Source organism: Mesoplodon bidens, assembly GCF_964165515.1.
Source record: "Mesoplodon bidens genome assembly, chromosome: 2".
Lineage (NCBI taxonomy): Eukaryota > Metazoa > Chordata > Mammalia > Artiodactyla > Ziphiidae > Mesoplodon > Mesoplodon bidens.
Window position 1 is genome coordinate 45,558,980 of NC_138177.1, and position 12,195 is coordinate 45,571,174.

Here is a 12,195-nt window from a genome sequence, read left to right on the forward strand (position 1 = left end):
TCCCAAACTTCCTACGTTCAGTCTGAGGAAGGAGTTTGGGCCAGGGCTTTGAATTCTTGTTACCTACAGATGTTTCTGACTATGTGAGCAAATCACAGAAAGTAAGCTGTGCTGGAGAACTTCTGAAAGTTATTTTTCCAGTTTTCCCATCTCTATCTCCATGGAGGACAAATAGGTTCGTTATGTTCTTATTTCAACTCCTCTACAGCCTGCTAACTACGAGTTGTATGATCCCTTAACTTAATTCCTTTGAGCTTCAGTTTTTGCAAAAAAAAAAAAAAAATTAAGATGCTAATAAAAATAACACTTATCTCTTAGGATTTGTTGTTAAGATTCCATGAGTTAATCCATTCTTAAAGGATTAAGAACAGTGCCTGACATATGACAAGTGCTCAAGAAATGTTGATCAGTGTTGCTGTTATGATTACTTTCCATGGGAATTTTCTCTTTTTTCCCATTTTCTGATTGACACTGCCCTACTCCAATCATCATTATGCTAACTCTTTGGGTCAATTTTATGGAAATAGGCTAGTGATAGAGTGGTTACACTACAGGCTTTGCAGTCAAACAGGACCAAGTTGAAATTCTTGAAGTAACATTTCATAGATATATCTTCTCAACAAGTGACAATTTCTTTAAGCCTCAGTTTCTTGATCTATAAAATAAGGATGATGATAACAGTACCTACCTCATAACATTTTTGAGAGGCTTCAATGAGACAATGCTTGCATTGTGTCTGGCAAGACTATACAGCATGTTATGTATTGTCATTATTTTTGCTGCTCCAAATATGCTGGTAGGGCTCTTCTACCCAAAAGTGCTTCTAGAAACTTGTCAAGGCTCCAGAGCTCTAGCTTTATGTCAGCTGCCCCACCAGAAAAGAGGGCAAGCACAGAAATAGAAAGATGCTGTAAGGCCATGACTTGACCTGGACTCTTTGCCAAATCATGACACAGATTTGACAGTGTCGAGTATTGCTCAACATGGATTTCAATTCAAGTTAGAAAACTCACATCCTGAGCAGGCCAATCCCACCTCACTACACTGAAGGTTATTCCAAAGGATAGGAACTATTGTGATAGGAGCAAAAGCCTATTCCTCTATGCTAAACCCCCCAGAAGAAAACACAGAGTGAGGTAGGTTGTGAGGAAGAAAAAGTTACTTGTGCTGGTTACCTCTCAGGGAGGAATGTGGCATTTATACATTATGGAATATTCAAATTTTGCACTTTCAAAAACGTATTTATTTCTTGCCTCAAACTGAAAATGGATAGAAGTTGCATCTGTGAGTGAAAGAAAACCCTCTAAACACTATAATTGTGTTATTGAACAGTTGAAAACTGTCTAACTCACTTTTGCCCTTGATGTTTATGGGTCTCTATTAATAATTGAATGAAGAGAAACAACTGAACCCTTGAAACTTTTGCCTCAAAGCCAGCATGAAACCTGAAAAAAGTGAAGAACATGGAACAAGGAAGTGTAAAAAACGTCAACAATCTTGCAAATACTTTGTGTGCCCTCTTAGATTTGTTCTGACCTCTCTCTTCTGCTGCCTATGACTTCTAACAGTAAGAATAAGATGGGGTTGAGTGGAAGGAAAAGGCACTGAGATGACTTCTTTTCTCAGTTCTGATAACAGTCCATCTTTGTTCTTGACCTCACACATAGAAATTGCTACCATTATCACTAACAGTAAAATAGGAGAGGAGAGTAAGATCAAACAAGAGGCAAAAGAGAGAAAGTACATGTCAAAGGAAAAAAGAAGAAAAGTTGGAAAGAATACGAGGAAGCTATATTATTAAAATGGGGGAAAGAAATGATATAGCAGAAAGGAAAAGAGAAAAGAAAAGAACTTTATATTATTGTAACAGAGATGGCTAGCTGACCAATCAAGATTTATCCTCCCCTTTCACAATGCAGAGTGGTTTCTGGAAAGCAATTTTTCAGCCAGAGGCTAAATTTCCCAGCCTCTCTTGCATGGATGTGGGACTATGTGATGAGCTCTTATCAGTGCAATATGAGCTGAATTGAAGAGATAGTTGTCACTTTTGTTCTCGGTTAAGATCATATGTAGTTTCTCTATTCTCTCTGTCTATCTCTCTCTGTCTCTCTCTATCCTCTGGCTGGGTAATGCCAGGAAAATCTTAATGTCATCCATATACAGGAGATGTAGAGCCATTACATGGAAGGAATCTGATTCCTGACTCACTGTTTGAAGGAGAGAAGCCCAGGACAGCTGCCCAACCAGAAATATTCACATTAGACCTTTGGGGAGTGAGAAATACACTTTCATATGTTAAGCCACTGAGCTTTGGGGGATTGTTTGTTATACCAGTAAACATTTCTTACCTTGACTCATAGAAACTGATACCAGAAGGAAGCTCCAGAGTAGTTACTTTTACTTTTCCTCTTTGCTTAAAAACCAGTTAATCATTTTCTGATATCCTCTTTTTCTTCTTTTATGCTGTCAAAAACAGCCAATAACAACCAGCACATGCTGTTTTTCACCTATAAGCACAAGAGTTGTGTGGCCAGACTCTCAAGTTACTAAAGGCAACAGTTTTGCCGAGTGTTTTTCCACTGCACGATATGGGTCTCCAGCTATCCAGCCTAATATATCTGCTTCTAGCAACTTGACCACAAAGTGAATGCCACACATTTTAGGATTTTGTTACAGGACACCACATCTTGTACCAAATAGAACAGTCAAGTTTAGTCAGAAAAATAGAAGCCTCTTGTGGAAGATATAAGGCAATGTGTTCACCCAACCATTTCTTCTCCCTGTACACAGAAGAAGACCATACTCCCCTCTCCACTGCAATTTAATTGGGGTGTCAGGGCCAGTTTTCTGTAATGGAATGTCAGCAGGAGTCCTGTGCCACTTTTGGTCCAGGGAGTTCAGAGTACATGTGTGCTTTCTCTGTGCTCTCTCCTCTTCCTCAGGAGACTTGGAGGTCATGTGTTCAGATAGTGTAGCTACAAGATAGAAGCCACTCAGCCTACATCCTGAAAAAGAAATAACATTTTTTCTTAATAATTCAATGTTGCTGTTATTCTTTATTTTGGGAGGGCTAGCGAAGATTTAAAAACAATTTTTATACAATTTTTAAAGTTTATGCTCCATTTACAGTTATTACAAAATATTAGCTATATTGCCATGTTGTACAATACATCCTTGTAGACTATCCTATACCCAGGAGTTTGTGCCTCCCTCTCCCCTACCCCTATATTGCCCCTCCCCCTCCCCACTGGTAACCACTAGTTTGGTCTCTATATCTGTGAGTCCGCTTCTTTTTTGTTATAGTCACTAGTTTGTGATATAATACAGTATTTGCCTTTCTCTGTCTGACTTATTTCACTTAGCATAATGCCCTCCAAGTCCATCCATGTTGCTGCAAATGGCAAAATTTCATTCTTTTCATGGCTGAGTAGTATTTCATCGTGTGTATATACCACAACTTCTTTATCCGTTCTTCTGTTGATGGACACTTAGGTTGCTTCCATAGCTTGGCAAATGTAAATAATGCTGCTATGAACATTGGGGTGCATGTATTTTATCAAATTACTGTTTTTGTTTTTTGGATGTATACCCAGGAATATTTTGCTGTACTATTCAGAGTATGGAGTTTGTTACTGAAATATACCTATCCCATTCTGACTAAAAATTGAAATATTCCCATCAGGAAGGTATTCAATGTAAGCAATTAGAGGTTTACAGGGTCATTGGGAGAGCTGGGGAATAAAGGTCAAGGGGGTTATTACTAAATTTAAAAAAAAAATCCTCAAGTGAAGAAATCATGCCTTGGGTTCAAGATGGCTAACTGCTGAACAGTCATTGACAGGAAGACACTGGAGCTCACCAAAAAATATACCCCACATCCAAAGACAAAGAAGAAGCTGCAATGAAGCTGTAGGAGGGGTGCAATCACAATAAAATCAAATCCCATAACCGCTGGAGAACAATTATACCACAGAAGTCCACCCACTGGAGTGAAGATTCTGAGCCTCACATCAGGCTTCCAAACCTGGGGGTCCAGCAACGGGAGGAAGAATTCCCAGAGAATCAGACTTTGAAAGTTAGTGGAATTTGATTGCAAGACTTTGACAGGACTGGGGGAAAGAGAGACTCCACTCTTGGAGGGCACACACAAAGTAGTGGGCGCACATTAGGACCCAGGAGGAAGGAGAAGTTATCCAATAGGAGACTGAACAAGACTTACCTGCTACTGGTGGAGGGTCTCCTGTGGGGGGGGCGGTGGCGAGCTGTGTCTCACCACAGGGACAAGGACACTGGCAGCAGACATTCTGGGAAGTACTCCTTGGTGTGAGCCCTCCCAGAGTCCGCCATTAGCCCAACCAAAGAGCCTTTGGGCTCCAGTGTTGGGTTGCCTCAGGCCAAACAACCAACACGGAGGGAACTCAGCCCCACCCATCAGCAGACAAGCAGATTAAACAGATTAAAGTTTTACTGAGCTCTGCCCCCCAGAGCAACACCCAGCTCTACCCACCACCAGTCCTTCCCATCAGGAAGCTTACACAAGCCTCTTAGATAGCCTCATCCACCAGAGGGCAGACAGCAGAAGCAAGAAGAATTACAATACTGCAGCCTGTGGAACAAAACCCACATTCACAGAAAGATAAACAAAATGAAAAGGCAGAGGACTATGTATCAGATGAAGGAAAAGATAAAACCCCAGAAAAACAACTAAATGAAGAGGAGATAGGCAACCTTCCAGAAAAAGAATTCAGAATAATGATAGTGAAGATGATCCAGGACCTTGGAAAAGGAATGGAGGCAAAGATCAAGAAGATGCAAGAAATGTGTAACAAAGACCTAGAAGAATTGAAGAACAAACACCTAGAAGAATTAAAGAACAAACAAACAGAGATGAACAATACAATAATACAATAACTGAAGTGAAAAATACACTAGAAGAAATCAATAGCAGAATAACTGAGGCAGAAGAATGGATAGGTGACCTGGAAGACAGAATGGTGGAATTCACTGCTGCAGAACAGAATAAAGAAAAAAGAATGAAATTAAATGAACACAGCCTAAGAGAACTCTGGGACAACATTAAACACACCAACATTCGCATTAAAGGGGTCTCAGAAGGAGAAGAGAGAGAGAAAGGACCTGAGAAAATAGTTGAAGATATTATAGTCAAACCTTCCCTAACATGGGAAAGGAAATAACCATCGAAGTCCAGGAAGCGCAGAGAGCCCCAGGCAGGATAAACCCAAGGAGAAACACTCCAAGACACATAGTAATCAAATTGACAAAAATTAAAGACAAAGAAAAATGAAAAACAACAAGGGAAAAATGACAAATAACATACAAGGGAACTCCCATAAACTTAACAGCTGATTTCTCAGCAGAAACTCTACAAGCCAGAAGAGAGTGACACAATATACTTACAGTGATGAAAGGGAAGAGCCTATAACCAAGATTACTCTACCTAGCAAGGATCTCATTCAGATTTGATGGAGAAATCAAAAGCTTTACAGATAAGCAAAAGCTCAGAAAACTCAGCACCACCAAACCAGCTCTACAACAAATGCTAAAGGAACTTCTCTCAGTGGGAAACACAAGAGAAGAAAAGGACCTACAAAAACAAACACAAAACAATTAAGAAAGTGGTAATGGGAACTTACATATTGATAATCACCTTAAATATGAATGGATTTAGTGCTCCAACCAAAAGACACAGGCTTGCTGAATGGATTCAAAAACAAGGCCCATATATACACTGTCTACAAGAGACCCACTTCAGACCTAGGGACATATACAGACTGAAAGCGAGGGGATGGAAAAAGATATTCCATGCAAATGGAAATCAAAAGAAAGCTGGAGTAGCAATACTCATATCAGATAAAATAGACTTTAAAATAGAGAATGTTACAAGAGACAAGGAAGGACACTACATAATGATCAAGGGATCAATCTAAGAAGAAGATATAACAATTATAAATATATAGGCACCCAACATAGAAGCACCTCAATACATAAGGCAACAGTTAACAGCTCTAAAAGAGGAAATCGACAGTAACACAATAATAGTGGGGGACTTTAACACCTCACTTAGACGAATGGACAGATCATCCAGACAGAAAATTAATAAGGAGACACAAGCTTTAAATGACACAGTACACCAGATAGATTTAATTGACGTTTATAGGACATTCCATCCAAAATAGCAGATTACACTTACTTCTCAAGTGCACATGGGACATTCTTCAGGAGAGATCACAGCTTGGGTTACAAATCAAGCCTCAGTAAATTTGAGAAAATTGAAATGATATCAAGCATCTTTTCCAACCACAATTCTATGAAATTAGAAATAAATTACAGAGAAAAAAAATGTAAAAAACATAAACACATGGAGGCTAAACAGCACGTTACTAAATAACCAAGGGATCACTGAGGAAATCAAAAAATACCTAGAGACAAATGACAACAAAAACTCGATGATCCAAAACCTATGGGATGCAGCAAAAGCTGTTCTAAGAGGGAAGTTTATGGCAATACAATCCTACATCAAGAAACAAGAAAAATCTCAAATAAACAATCTGACTTTACACCTAAAAGGAACTAGAGAAAGAAGAACAAACAAAACCCAAAGTTAGTAGAAGGAAAGAAATCATAAAGATCAGAGCAGAAATAAATGAAATAGAAAAAAAGAAAACAATAGCAAAGATCAATAACACTAAAAGCTGGTTCTTTAAGAAGATAAAATTTATAAACCTTTAGCCAGACTCATCAAAAAAAAAAAACAGAGGGAGAGGACTCAAATCAATAAAATTAGAAATGAAAAAGGAGAAGTTACAATGGACACCACAGAAATACAAAGCATCCTAAGAGACTACTACAAGCAACTCTATGCCAATAAAATTGACAACCTGGAAGAAATGGACAAATTCTTAGAAAGGTATAACCTTCCAAGACTGAACCAGGAAGAAATAGAAAATATGGACAGACCAATCACAAGTAATGAAATTGAAATGGTGATTTAAAATCTTCCAACAAACAAAAGTCCAGGACCAGATGGCTTCACAGGTGAATTCTATCAAATATTTAGAGAAGAGCTAACACCTATCCTTCTCAAACTCTTCCAAAAAATTGCAGAGGAAGGAACAATCCCAAACTCATTCTATGAGGCCACCATCACCCTGATACCAAAATCAGACAATGATACTACAAAAAAAGAAAACTACAGGCCAATATCACTGATGAATATAGATGCAAAAATCCTCAACAAAATACTAGCAAACAGAATCCAACAATGCATTAAAAGGATCATACACCATGATCAAGAGAGATTTATCGCAGGGATGCAAAGATTCTTCAATATATGCAAATCAATCAATGTGATACACCATATTAACAAATTGAAGGATAAAAACCATATGATCATCTCAATAGATGCAGAAAAAGTTTTGACAAAATTCAACACCCATCTATGATAAAAACTCTCCAGAAAGTGGGCATCAAGGGAACCTACCTCAACATAATAAAGGCCATATATGACAAACCCACAGCAAACATCATTCTCAATGGTGAAAAACTGAAAACATTTCCTCTAAGATCAGGAACAAGACAAGGATATCCACTCTCACCACTAGTATTCAACATAGTTTTGGAAGTCCTAGCCACTGCAATCAGAGAAGAAAAAGAAATAAAAGAAATCCAAATTGGAAAAGAAGAAGTAAAACTGTCACTCTTTGCAGATGACATGATAATATACATAGAGAATCCTAAAGATGCCACCAGAAAACTACTAGAGCTGATCAATGAATTTGGTAATGTTGCAGGATACAAAATTAATGCCCAGAAATCTCTTGCATTCCTATACACTACCAATGACAAATCTGAAAGAGAAATTAAAGAAACACTCCCATTTACCATTGCAACAAAAAGAATAAAATACCTAGGAATAAGCCCACCTAGGGAGACAAAAGACCTGTATCCAGAAAAATATAAGACACTGATGAAAGAAATTAAATATGGTAGAAACAGATGGATATATACCATGTTCTTGGATTGGAAAAATCAATATTGTGAAAATGACTATATTACCCAAAGCAATTTACAGATTCAATGCAATCCCTATCAAATTACCAATGACACTTTTCACAGAACTAGAACAAAAGTTCAAATTTGTATGGAGACACAAAAGATCCCGAATAACAAAAGCAATCTTGAGGGAAAAAAACGGGGCTGGAGGAGTCAGACTCCCTGACTTCAGATTATACTACAAAGCTACAGTGATCAAGACAGTATGGTACTAGCACAAAAACAGAAATGTAGATCAATGGAACAGGATAGAAAACCCCGAGATAAATCCACACACCTATGGTCAACTAATCTATGACAAAGGAGGCAAGGATATACAATGGAGAAAAGGCAGTCTCTTCAATAAGTGGTGCTGGGAAAACTTGACAGATACATGTAAAAGAATGAAATTAGAACACTCCCTAACACCATACACAAAAATAAACTCAAAATGGATTAAAGAACTACATATAAAACATGACACTATAAAAGTCTTCGAGGAAAACGTAGGAAGAACACTCTTTGACATAAATCACAGCAAGTTCTTTTTTGACCCACCTCCCAGAGTAATGGAAATAAAAACAAAAATAAACAAATGGGACTTAACGAAACTTTAAAGCTTTTGCACTGTGAAGGAAACTATAAACAAGACGAGAAGATAGCCCTCAGAATGGGAGAATATATTTGCAAATGAATCAACAGACAAAGGATTAATCTCCAAAATATATAAACAGCTCATGTAGCTCAATATTAAAAAAACAAACAACCCAGTCCAAAAATGGGCAGAAGACCTAAATAGGCATTTCTCCAAAGAAGACATGCAGATGGCCAAGAGACACATGAAAAGCTGCTCAACATCACTAATTATTAGAGAAATGCAAATCAATACTACAATGAGGTATCACCTCACACTGCTTAGAATGGGCATCATCAGAAAATCTACAAACAACAAATGCTGGAGAGGATGTGGAGAAAAGGGAACCCTCCTACACTGTTGGTGGGAATGTAAATTGATACAGCCACTTTGGAAAACAGTGTGGAGGTTCTTTAAAAAACTAAAACTAAAATTACCATATGACCCAGCAATCCCACTACTGGGCATATACCCAGAGAAAACCATGATTCAAAAAGACACATGCACCCCAGTGTTCACTGCAGCACTATTTACAATAACCAGGTCATGGAAGCAACCTAAATGCCCATCGACAGATGATGGATAAATAAGTTGTGGTACATATATAGAATGGAATATTACTCAGCCATAAAAAGGAACGAAACTGGGTCATATGTAGAGACGTGGATGTACTCGGAGACTGTCATACAGAGTGAAGTAAGTCAGAAAGAGAAAAATAAATATCGTATATTAATGAATATATACGGAATCTAGAAAAATGGTACAGATGAACCAGTTTGCAAGGCAGAAGTAGAGACACAGATGTAGAGAAGAAACGTATGGACACCAGTGGGGGAAAGTGGCATGAGGGGTGGTGGTGGTGTGATGAACTGGGAGATTGGGATTGACATGTACACACTAATATGTATAAAATAGATAACTAATAAGAACCTGCTGTATAAAAATAAATAAATAAATAAAATTAAAATAAAAAAAATCACCATGAAGCCAAGTTGATGCTGATGATCTCAGTTGCCTGCAGCACTGAAAGGGGTGATTCTTGGGAGGATGCTCAGGAATGGGCACAAAGCCCCAGGTCCGCTGTCTGCTAGTGCCCACACACCTGCTTGTAGCTACTGATACAGAAAAACGGTTTTACGTCTACCTTCCGATGATTGCCTTCTCAGTGCCAGGTTAGACCAAGAACCCTACTGGCAAGGGAGGCTGGGAAATGTAGTTTCCAAGCTGTCAGCCCTTTTGGTACAGAGGGACACTTAGAAGGACAAAGATGGTACTTAGAGTCTCAATAAAAAATTTCTGCTACAAGTGCTCCTTGTTTTTCCCATAGGATATTCAGGTGTTCATTACTCCACAGCCCATTTTCTCTTGAAGACTCCTTGAAGGCAGATCTTAATCCATTCTCTAACCCCAGTGACAGACAAAACCAGAAAATAAATTGTTTTCAGTTGAGTTGAATGGAATGAGAACAGGATCAATAGCAAAGAAGAAAGTTGTCCCCCTGTGTTGAAGTTAGATTTCAAGGTCTCCTGTTCATAGAATCTGAAAATTTCCCCTAATGACTGCCCTAGATTCTGTCCCAGCTTAAGCCATTTTCCTTCCTAGCCTGCTCAGAGTGAACATGAAGAGCTGTTTGCTCATCACGTGACCTTAAGCTTGAATTCTGGGGCCTGTCTGCACAGCCAAAAGGAGGGGGATTTGACAATAGTCTGGCTTATTGGATCTATGGAGACTGTTAATTACATACTTTTTGCTTTAAACTGCATTATCAAGTTGGTCGTGTAGAGTTAGTCAAAGTACTTCTATATTTTATTCATATAGAAATATGAATTTCTATATTTTATTCATATAGAAATATGAAGGTTCCATACACAACCTTCATGCTCTGGCAGAGTTGGGATCTCTTTGGGAATGTGGAGTTTATGAGTTCACCTTGGGGCAGGGTTTGGAGTATTCTAATTGAAAAGGAGATGGGGTGGATTTGGGTGCTAGGAAGGACCTGTTCAACCACAAGAAAAGGATACTCAGGATAGAGAGGACCAGACCCTGGTGTGATTTCATCTGAAAAGGCACAGAGTTCACAGACAAAAATAAATAAATAAATTTATTAAAAAAAAGAAAAAAACAACCAAAAAAAGCTCTGTGGAAGATTAAAGATATCCTCTTGATATCTATTTTCCTCACCAAAAAAAGGGTAAGACTATTGTGCCTATAGCAAAAATAATGGTAGAATGACTCAGACTTATTTACAATCATCAAAGAAATGAAAGATATGGATCATGTCACTAATTAATCTTTTTATCATTATCAAGTGGTGGCTGTATCCAGCTGAAGAGTGCTGTGTGCATAATAGCACAATTATGGGGGATGTGATGATGTAACAGCTGCTAGTGCCCAGCATTTAGCCTCTCTTTTCCATTCCCACCCACCCTGATCTCTGGCTATATTTAGTTGTTTTACACAGTGTACCTGGACCAAAGTCTGTTTTACAAAATTAAAAGAATAGAGAGAAGATTCAGAGTCTTCATAGAAAAATCAGGCTTCACAATGTGTATCTCCCTTGGTTACCCATGTTCCTTCTTGGTTAATGTATTTTCTCCTACGTTGCACCTAGAATCATGGCTGAAATACAATCATGAGTTTACTTTGTGTAAAGGGAAGTAGGGCATTGAGCAATCATCTAATGAATACAGTCAAGATGGTTAGTGAATCTGGAAAATTCCACTCTCAAAAAAATTACTTTCTCTACTCTGTAGCAGATTTCCTCTCGGCCTTAATTATCCACAGCGTTGTCCAATTTTCTGATAGTCTTTACTGCTGTTGACATCAGCTTAAAAATTTATTTAATGGATTTTACTGGGTTCATTTGGGAACCCTTTATTCTTAGTGACTTCTTTTATCAATTAATTTCTTTATTCAATAAACTCTGAACACTGTTCCAGTTATCTACTGCTGTGTAATAAGCTACCCTAAAACCTAGTGACTTAGTGCAATAATTTAGTATTATCACACTTAGTTTTTGATGTTGATGGGCTCAGCTGGGCAGTTCTTTCTTAAGTCCCCTCATACAATACAGTTGTAGTCAGATGGTGGCTGAGGCTAGAGCCACCTAAAGATTCCTTCACTCTGTGCCTATCATTGTGCTCTTCGGGAGTCTCTCTGTCTCTCTACGTGATTAACTTGGGCATCCTCAGAGCTTGTTGGTCTTTTGGTAATCAACCTTCTTACTTTGTGACCAGCTTTCTCCAGCATGAGTGTTCTAAGAAAGTCCAAGTAGAAGTTGCAAAACGTCTTCCAACCTCGCCTTAGAAGTCATGCAGATCACTTCTCTCTTCTGCTTGTCAAAGCAGTTACCAGTGAACCCAGACTCCAGGAGCTGGAGGGGTAGATTCCACCTCAAAGTAGTGGAGTGACTTGTGCCTTGAAAGATGATGGTGGTCATCTTAATGCCAAGCTACCACAGGCACCTGCTATCTGACAGGCCCTATGATAGGTGCTGGGGAAAAGTGTTG

At 38.5% G+C, this 12,195-nt stretch overlaps 1 protein-coding gene across 15 annotated transcripts in view; it reads left to right on the forward strand.

The window, feature by feature from the left end:
- The window catches only part of LOC308612554 (uncharacterized protein), a 164,087-nt gene that overhangs the window by 22,910 nt on the left and 128,982 nt on the right, over positions 1 to 12,195 (forward strand). The window lies entirely within an intron of this gene.